Raw genomic sequence first — 8,661 nt, forward strand, 5'->3', positions numbered from 1 at the left:
GCAGGGTGGGATGGTGGCCTGGGACAGGGACTGGTTGAAGATGTTGGTGAAAACCCCGGCCAGCTGGTCGGCGCAGTCCCTCAGCACCCGTCCCAGGACGCCATCCGGCCCTGAGGCTTTCCTGGGGTCCACTGCCTTCAGCACGCGTCTCACTTCATGCTCTGTGAGGGTGAGGCTGCTGAGAGCTGGAGAGAGTGGTGTTTGTGTTGTGGTTAATAATAATATGTTTTCAGTTATTTCACACTTTTTTGTTAAGTACATAATTCCTATGTGTTCATTCATAGTTTTGATGCCTTCAGTGAGAATCTACAATGTAAATAGTCATGAAAATAAAGGAAACGCATTGAATGAGAAGGTGTGTCCAGTTAGAAGAACATAATTTACTAGTCAGAAAGGCTACAAACACCATTGTAATCGTGTCAGTTCTTGTAAATTAGCCTACACCATCATTTTATAGCCTACATAGTTCTTTAGATTAGATTCAGACAACGAAATGCAGTAAAAAGTGTCAGAAGAGGGATTTGGGCTTCCGGTGGCGCGCGAACAGAGATGGCAGCCTACAGAGCTCCGGTGTCAGCCTTAAATTACCCCTAATTCAAGATATTTTATGCACTCGGATTGATATATATCAACGTAATGATGGAGGGGGACAAACATAAGAGAAAGGGTACTGGGCTTCGAAAGACCTCTGAGAGAGGAACTGAGAAAGACGGAGCAGCTAGCAACAGAGCTAACGTTACCCCGACGAGACAAGAGGGAGGCTCGAGAGAGAACGAAACGCTGGACTCGATTCGTAAAGTGGTGAGCGAAGTCGTGAATGCGGGTATGACAACTTGGCAAGCTGAATTGAAAAAGGACTTTTCCGAATTCCTCACGGATTTCCGAGAGGACATTAAGAAACAAATGGACGAACTCACGACAGGGGTGAACCAGCAAATCCAAGACGTGATAGGCCGAGTGGAGGGGGCGGAGGAGCGCGTGGGGCAGATGGAGGACGGTGTGGCTGACATGGAGCGGTGGGACATCGGTGTCAAGGATGCCCTCACCCAGTTACTTGGTAATCAGCGGGCGTTGCAAGATAAAGTGTCTGACTTGGAAGGGAGGTCTAGACGCAACAACATCAGGATCTACGGCATCCCAGAGGACTCGGAGGGTACCTCCGTAGCAGCGTTTGTTGAAAAACTGATAAAGTCAGAATTGGGAGGTGAACTCGACTGTGACCTGGGGATAGAGCGTGCCCACCGTGCCTTGGCGCCCAGATCATCCGGAGGAGCTCCACCGCGATCCATGGTCATCAGGTTCCTCCAGTTTACAGTGAAAGAAAAGGTCCTCTATACAGCCTGGAAAAAGCAACCCACTTACCAAAACAAACGTGTTTTTTTCGACCATGATTATGCGACGGACGTGCAGAACAAAAGGAAGGAATATATAATATACCCATCAAGAAGGCGCTTAAGGAGAGGGGAATACGCTTCCAGACCCCGCTGGCTAGAATGCGTGTTTTTTTTATACAGGCACCGTCACGTATAACAGCGCGACACAAGCAGCAGAGGACCTGCGGAGACGGGGATTCATCTTGGACGGAGCGGTTCGCGGGACCAAGGACAAGGGCATAACGGAGGAAACGCTGACTCGACTTCTACCGTGGGAGACAACCGAGCCCCGGAGGGGTGGAGCCCAGAACCAACATCAGCAGCAAGTCCGGGAGAGATTGAAGCAGTTTCGTCAGGGTGATGTGGATTCTACAGCAGATAATGAGCAGTGGCGATTCTAGAGATGAATACATGGGGTGGCAAAGGGGTGGCAAGCAGATATTTTAGTGTGGCCATCATTTTGATAAGTGGCTAGCTTAATGTCTTACATTTATGTATATTTATCATCCCTTACAGCCTGTTCTACATATAGAACTAGTGTGTGCACACCAGTGTGTATGTGTACAGGTTTCTCTCTCATCCAGTAAATTATCACAAAGACATAGGTTTGTGGGAGAAAAAAACATTTTATTATCTCTTTCATTCTGAGACAATAAACAAGGAACATGAACAATGCGCGCTGAACTTGATCGTCAGAACAAACAAGAATGAGAGGTTTCATGTCCAAGCAAGACCTTGAAAAACTCATCCATGCATTTGTTTGGAGTAGACTTGAGTATTGTAGTCTACTAACAGGCCTATCTAAAGGAGCTGTTCGTAAATTGCAGCTCATCCAAAACACCGCTGCTAGGGTCCTAACAAAAACAAAGAACTTTGAACACATTACACCAATCCTGAGATCCCTGCACTGGCTACCAGTCTCTCAGAGAATTGAATTCAAAATCCTCCTAATTACATACAAATAACAAAATGGTCTTGGACCAAAATACATATCAGATCTCCTCCCACCCTATATTCCCGCAAGGTCCCTAAGGTCAGCTGAGACTAATCAGCTAATAATTCCAAGAGTCAAAACAAAACACGGTGCAGCAGCTTTCAGTCACGCTGCTGCATGCTCCTGGAACAAACTCCCTGAAGAAATCAAACAGGCCCAAACCCTTAAAATATTTAAATCTAAGCTAAAAACACAAACACTTCTATCAATGTATTTTTTCCATTAACTATTGTCTTATTAAATGTTTTATCTATTTACTTCTTATATTTGCTTTTATTCATTGTACTTTTTATTTTCTTACTATGCTCTTGCTGTATTTTTAAATAATGTAAAGTACTTGTAAAGCCCCTGTTGTATAAGTGCTATACAAATAAACTTGCCACAAAATCTGCTATTAAAAAATAAATAAATAAAAAATACAAATAAATTAATTTACAAAAGCTGAATGCGACGATTGCTATGCTGTGCAGCAAATCGCTTCACAAACTCATCCAAATTCAGAGCTTTTGCACATTTAGACTCAATGCTGAGAACTGCAATACTTGTTAATCTATTCTCTGCCATGGTAGAGCGCAGGTGATTCTTTATTATTTTAAGAGTTGAAAAACTCCTCTCACATGCTGGTGACCGGCAATACTACAGCTATTTTAGATAATCTGAACATCTCCAAGAAAACCGTCTTGTATGGATCCAAGAAATTAACTAATTCCATTAAACTGGAGGGACTTTGTTTTCCATTTGTTGCTTGTTGATACAACAATCTTCTAATCTGCTGCAGTTCGTGTTTATGGTAATCTACATAACATAATTAGTTAAAACCACATTTAACATGACCTGAACAGGCTCCACACGGCACAGCACCAGAGAGACAGCTCAGCCGGCAAACTCAAATCTCTCACGTGAAAAAGGGTGCAACCATTTCGAGACGGAGGGGTGGAACAGACAGTGAGTTTATTTTTCAAACTTGGAAATTTGGGGATTTTACACTAAATTCTGATTAAGAATAAAGATAAAGATCAAATAATAATAATACAACAAATTATATCAGTTGGTCTGTGTAACTGGGGTGGCAGGACTTTTTTCAAGGGTGGCAGCTGCCACCCCTTGCCACCCTGGTAGCTTCGCCACTGATAATGAGTGAGTGATTCACTTCAGCCCAGACTTATTATTTTTTCAAGATGTTAACATAGGCTGTCACCAACAGTTCATAGACAGTCACTAGACTCTTTTTTTTCCTTCAGCCTATTCGGTCATTGACCAAGAGCCACATCTTTTTTATTTTTTATTTTGCTACAGAGGGGCCCCACTTTGTGGCCAGCACCCCTCATTACCAAAGGTGATATGTCACCTTTTCCTTTGGAAGTCCAGTTCAGTGTTCAGTACTATTTTTGTGTATTTCATTGTTCATTGTTCATTTTTCAGTACTATTTTGGTGTATTTCATATTTCATTGTTCACTGTTCATTTTTCAGTACTATTTTTGTGTATTTTATTTCATTGTTCATTTTTCGAGGTCAGGGATGTTACAAGAGCAAGGTTTGACACAACGTAATGCATTATCAACATTATAACATACTTTCATTGAATGTAAATGGCTTAAATAGTCCAATCAAAAGAAGTAAGATGATAGCCAAAATAAAAAGGGAGAGAGTAAATATAGCGTTTTGGCAGGAAACTCACCTTTCTGTCACTGAAAATGAAAAACTAAAGAAAATGGGGTTTAGGAACACTTTTTTTTCATCATATAAAAATGGGGAAAAAAGGGGCGTCGCTATATTGATTTCAAATTCAGTTCGGTTTGAACTCATATCGGAACTAAATGATAGGGAGGGCAGGTTTGTTATGATAAAGGGGAAAATAGATGAGAAAGAAGTGACATTGTTTAATGTTTACGCCCCCCCGGGTAGTGATTTATCGTTTTTTAGAAAGGTATTTGATTTGATCGTATCAGAGACTTGCGGGACCCTTATCTGTGCCGGAGACTTTAATATACTTCTTAACCCTTTGTTAGACACGACTAATAAGAAAAGAAAGCGGACTTCTACTGAAAAACGAATAAACGAGGTACTTAACGACCTGGGATTAGCTGATGTATGGCGCTCTAAACATGGGTCCACCCCAGGATACACTTATTACTCTGCACGACACACAGCTTATTCAAGACTAGACTATGTGTTTATGTATAATAGGGATCTGCACAGGTTGACAGACTGTAGAATAGGTCAGAGGGACCTCTCAGATCACTCTGGGGTCTATCTAACTTTACATTTAGATGGTAGACAGAGGAAGACACTGTGGCGGCTAAATACGGGTATGTTAAATGATCCCACCTTTAGAACCTCCATGGAGACAGATCTAGGGACATACTTACAGGACAACGATAATGGGGAAGTGAACCCTGGTATATTGTGGGATGCAGCCAAAGCAGTCCTCAGGGGGAAGATAATAGCCAGGATGGCTATGTTGAAAAAGTTAAAAACTAAAAGATTATCAGACCTGCAGGATAAATTGAGAGACCTGGAACAAACGCATGTGGTTAACAAAGAGCGCTCTACAATACACCAGATTAGGGCTGTCAAGCAGGAAATCGATAAAATACTTAGTGAGGAAGTAGAGAAAAACATAAGGTTTATGAAACAAAGATATTATGAGGCAGGGCCCAAAGCAGCAAAATTGCTGGCTTGGCGGCTTAAAAAACAACAGGCAGAAAACACTATTCATAAGATCAGACACCCTGTTACAAATAAGGTTACCAGTAGTCTGGAAGGTATACAAAAAGCATTTGAAACTTATTATAAATATTTATATTCCCAGTCGGATCAGGCTGATAGACAAACAATAGTTGAATTTCTGAATAATTTAGACCTCCCGACTATTGGAAAAGAAATTAATTCTAAACTTATCTCACCAATAACAAAAGAGGAAATAGATAAAGCTATCTCAAGTCTGAACACTAATAAGTCACCTGGCACAGATGGGTTCCCCCCAGAGTGGTACAAGTCTATGAGAGAACACCTACTCCCCTTGTTAGAGACATGCTTTAACCATGTTCTTAAGGGAGGCTCCCCGCCCCCTTCTTGGAGGGAGGCCTTCATATCAGTTATACCTAAGGAAGGGAAGGATAAGTTGGATTGTAAAGGATATAGGCCCATCAGTGTTTTAAACGGCGACTACAAGCTTTATGCTACCATTTTAACGAAGAGGATGGAAACAGCAATGCCTCTGTTAATAGATGAAGATCAGACAGGATTCATAAAGAACAGACACGCCCAGGATAATATAAGGAGAGCTCTGCATGTGATTGAGAAGATTAATAAGGAAAAAGTTAGTGCTGTTATTCTTAGTTTGGACGCTGAAAAAGCTTTTGATTCAGTAGGGTGGGAATTTTTATGTTTAGTAATGAACAGATTTGGCTTTAGTGACGATTTTATACGCTGTATTCAAGCACTTTACTCTTCTCCTACTGCAAGGATAAAGGTCAATGGTAGTCTTTCTAACTCGATAACTCTGCAACGGGGCTGTAGGCAGGGCTGTCCGGCCAGTCCCAGTCTCTTTAGCTTATTCATTGAACCTCTGGCTCAGGCAATACGACAGGAGACGGGACTGAAGGGTATACCTATAGGGGATATGGAGTACAAGATAGGTCTATACGCGGATGATGTGCTAGTCACAATCAAGGATCCAGGTTCGGGGCTGCCCCTGTTGATGAATATGTTGGACACGTATGGGGAGTATTCGGGGTATAGGCTCAACGTGCATAAAACTCAGGTCATGACATTCAATTATACCCCCTCACTGGAACTCTCTGCAAAGTAGGGCTGCAACGATTAGTCGACATAATCGACGACGTCGATCATAAAAACTCGTCGACGTGGAATTTTAGTGTCGACTAATCGTATAAAAAAAGTAGAAAAAAAAGTTTTTTTGTTTTGTTTTTTTTTGTAAGTTTTAGCTAACGTTGTTAGCCAACTGGCTAACGTTATATTGTTAGGGTCGTAATGTTTATGTTAGCTTTACTGTTACATGTTGGAAAACAACGTCTCATGGACAGGGCTGTACATGCTATGAGCGTTTGTGCTATTAATTTATTTGCCCTGTGGCACGCGTGTGACAGACAGCGGCGCTTGTATGTAACGTTACGTAGCAGGGGTTTTCCATGTTGAAGCCAGGAGAACGCGAGATGAAATGAAGTGAGGGGTGGTCGCTATTAAAATACCAGGTAGTCATGGTGGATGATCATGAATGATGCTTGATAAGTGAATGCTATTTCAATTATATTGAGTCCACCAGCGAGCTGTCTGTAAGATAAACAGCGCCAAGCGTAGCCTACTAACGTGAGCTGTCTGTAGTCTAGCCAGCAATGCTAGCTAGCCAATCAACTAGCTCTGTGAGCAGCTGTAGCTTGGCGTAACGTTAGGTTAGATAGCTAGTTAAGCCGGATTTATGCTTCTGCGTCGCCATTTACGCGCAGCGAAAAGCCACACGACTAATCGCGACTAACCGAAAAAATAATCGACAGATTAGTCGACTACCAAAATAATCGTTAGTTGCAGCCCTACTGCAAAGTATAATCTTTGTTGGGACTTGTCACATATCAGATACTTGGGAGTAAACTTACCCAAAGATCTGTCACAGCTTTTTGATATCAACTATAATTCTATTAGTAAAATGATATATAGTGATCTTCGTGGGTGGGCCCTGCTCCCTCTTGACTTTGGCGGCAGAATCAGGACAGTCAAAATTAATATTCTCCCTAGATTACTGTATCTTTTCATATCACTCCCAGTAGAAATCCCTCTGAAACAATTTAGAGAATGGAACAAACATATTTCACGATTCATTTGGGATGAAAAGAGACCTAGGGTGAGATTTTCCACTCTTCTGCTGCCGCGGGGGAGTGGGGGCATGGCCCTCCCATCTTTAAGGGATTATTATTTGTCAGCACAATTGAGACCCCTTGTATATTGGTGTAATCCTTCATACGAAGCCAGGTGGAAGACTATAGAGTTGTCACTAATAGATGCACCCGTGCAGGCGTTGCTTGGCTGTGCCGGCAGGGAAAAAGAACTATTGCAGACAACGAGCCAATGGGTGAACTTATCACTTAAGGTCTGGGTAGAAGTGGTTAAACGTTTCCAACTCCAAAAAGAGATCAAACTGCTTAGATGGCCGGCATATGATCCTGATTTTATGCCGGCATCACAAGATGGTAGATATAGGCGATGGGCCTGTTTAGGTATCACCTCCGTATGCAAGATAGTTCAGCAACGGGAGCTTGCCTGTTTTGATGATTTATGTCAAACATATGGGTTGGATAGGACAGACTTTTTCAGGTATTTACAGCTCCGTGATTACTTTTGTAAAGAGGTAAAAGGTTCTAATCCACGAGATCCACCCATGGTTGTTAATATTTTTATTGAGGCTTATAATTCAGGAAACACTAAAGGCCTCATAAGTAGGTTGTATCAGGGCATTATGTCATTGAATAAGGTCACGACAGACTATGTGAGACAGCGATGGGAAAAGGACCTGGGCCTGGAAATATCAGAGGACATGTGGTTGAATGCATGGGATGTACTGTCATCCTCCACCAACTCCCTAACCTGGAGAGACTTTTGTTGGAAAAACTTAATTCGCTTTTTTATCACCCCTAAACAGAAGTCTAAACAAACTGGTACTGAGCTTGGTTGCTGGAGGGAATGTGGAGAGACCATGGTTGATCACGGACATGTTTTCTGGTCTTGTCCTCCTATCCAGACTTTTTGGACGGAAGTCGCAAAGATAATTTCAAGAACCCTGGGGTTTAGCATTAGTATGTCTTTTACATCTTTTTATCTTGGACTCATCCCTGATGAGCTAAGTAGAAATGATACCTACCTCCTAAAAATGTTACTGGTGGCAGGTAAAAAGGCCATCACAAAATGTTGGCTTCAGAAAAGCTGCCCTACTGTCGGTCTCTTTGTTAAAACAGTTGAGCATTTGCATTTAATGGAACAAATGACCTCCTTAAGGCTTCAGAAAGAGTTGGGGGAAAAACGATGGGAAAAACTGTGCGATTATTTAGCCAATGAAGATGTTGATTCTTTGTACTGATTGTACGTTTATATGCTGTATTTGCTGACCCCATGACCTTGTGTATGTATGTATGTATTTTCTTTTTCTGCTGTTGATGTTTGTTGTCCATAAAATGTGAAAATAAATTAAAAGTATAAAAAAAAGAAGAGGGATTTGAACCACCGTCTTAAAATTACGATTTCTACCATCGCACCACAGTAATGAATATTCATTCATTAAA

Source organism: Nansenia antarctica, assembly GCF_963989245.1.
Source record: "Nansenia antarctica genome assembly, chromosome: 4".
Taxonomy (NCBI): domain Eukaryota; kingdom Metazoa; phylum Chordata; class Actinopteri; order Argentiniformes; family Microstomatidae; genus Nansenia; species Nansenia antarctica.